Source organism: Mercurialis annua (assembly GCF_937616625.2).
Source record: "Mercurialis annua linkage group LG4 unlocalized genomic scaffold, ddMerAnnu1.2 SUPER_6_unloc_27, whole genome shotgun sequence".
In the NCBI taxonomy this organism is placed as follows: Eukaryota; Viridiplantae; Streptophyta; class Magnoliopsida; order Malpighiales; family Euphorbiaceae; genus Mercurialis; species Mercurialis annua.
In genome coordinates this window covers 65,001-66,969 of record NW_026605957.1, presented here as the reverse complement: position 1 = coordinate 66,969, position 1,969 = coordinate 65,001, and positions in this window count along the sequence as shown.

The window sequence follows — 1,969 nt, the reverse complement described above, 5'->3', positions numbered from 1 at the left end:
AATCACCGAGTCCCGCGGTTCAGTTCGTTTTCCGCAAACTGCTTCGTACGCAACAACTTCAATAGTTCAAGTGGACTGATCGGAGGCTCTCCATGAAGTTTGGTGGTTTTCGGACGCGTGTTGCACCGTTTACGACTTCTCGGCCGCGTGCCGGAACCGCAAGGCCCCGAGCGTCCTTTGACTCGGAAAAACTTTTCTCGCACGGTGCCGCTCCGGCACGTCGAGTGGACCACTGGGAGGCCCTCCGTGAAGTTTGGTGGTTTTCGGATGCGCATTTTATGTTTTATGAATTTTCGGCCCATTCCGCGTGGCGGAAACTGCGGCAAAAGTGCACAAAATGATAGTGTCCCGAGCAAAATAAAATTGGAAGCAAAATGTCCCGGACAATAATTTGCGAGTAGTTAGTATACATTGAAAGGGGATTTTGCAAAGAAGTTTGGTGATTTTTGGACATATATTTTGCCGGTTATGAATTTCCGAAGGTAAAACGATTAAAAAATTAAAAAAAATACCTCCGGGGCTCGAAAAATTTCGGTATTTGTTATTATGCGGGTTTGGATATATATAAACATATTTCCAAAATTTCAGATCAAAATTCCATGCCGATTTTTAAAAATGGGGGGGGGGGGTTGCTGGGCACATGTGATATTTCCTCCTGGCAGTCCAAAAAAAGTCCTAAGAGCTCTTTAGGGGGGTGCACCATTCCTCACCCCCGCGGGCTTGCCGCAAGCCCTCGTCCGCGGTGCAAGCGGCGCGCGCGCGCGCTATGCGAAAAATGCTGGAAATTGCGGAAAAATCCCTGCCTGGCAAAATTACGGAAATGCCCCCGGATAATTACGGATATGCCCCGCCCGGAAAAACTGCGGCGAATCGCGGAAAATGCCCGGCCGGAAAATTGCGTCGAAATGCTCGGAATTGCGGAAAATCCCCCCCCCCCGTGCATTAATCTAATGACCGGGTGCGGGTGCGGGTGCGGGACCGGGTGCGGGTGCGGGCACTCGGGCACTCGGCAGCTCGGCGCGAGACGCGAGCGCGTGTGTGGCCTCGAAGACCCTCGGAAAGGCCCGCCGACGTCCCTCCGAAGGCCCTCGCATGTCCATCGGAAGGACCTTCGGCAGCCGGTCGGCAGGCCTTCGCCAGCCCAGCGGCGGCCCTTGGGCATCGGCAGCCTTTCGGCTGGGCTTCGGCAGCCTTTCGGCAGCGCATCGGCAGCGCACCGGCAGCCCTTCGGCAGCGCATGGGCAGCCCTTCGGCAGCCCTTCGGCAGCGGTATGGGCAGCCCTTCGGCAGCCCTTCGGCAGCCCTTGCGCATCGGCAGGGCTTCGGCAGCCCTTGGGCATCGGCAGGGCTTCGGCAGCCTTTCGGCAGCCCTTCGGCAGGGCTTCGGCAGCCCTTCGGCAGGGCTTCGGCAGGGCTTCGGCAGGGCTTCGGCAGCCCTTCGGCAGCCCTTCGGCAGCCCTTCGGCAGCCCTTCGGCAGGCCTTGGGCATCGGCAGGGCTTCGGCAGCCTTTCGGCAGCCCTTCGGCAGCCCTTCGGCAGGGCTTCGGCAGCCCTTCGGCAGCGCATGGGCAGCCCTTGGGCATCGGCAGCCCTTCGGCAGCCCTTCGGCAGCCCTTCGGCAGGGCTTCGGCAGCCCTTCGGCAGCGCATGGGCAGCGCATGGGCAGCCCTTCGGCAGCCCTTCGGCTGGGCTTCGGCAGGGCTTCGGCAGCCCTTCGGCAGCGCATGGGCAGCGCATGGGCAGCCCTTCGGCAGCCCTTCGGCAGGGCTTCGGCAGGGCTTCGGCAGCCCTTCGGCAGCGCATGGGCAGCCCTTGGGCATCGGCAGGGCTTCGGCAGGGCATCGGCAGGGCTTCGGCAGGGCTTCGGCAGCCCTTCGGCAGGGCTTCGGCAGCCCTTCGGCAGCCTCTCGGCTGGGCTTCAGCAGCCCTTCGGCATGCCTTGGCATGCCTTGCATACATTCCCCAGCCG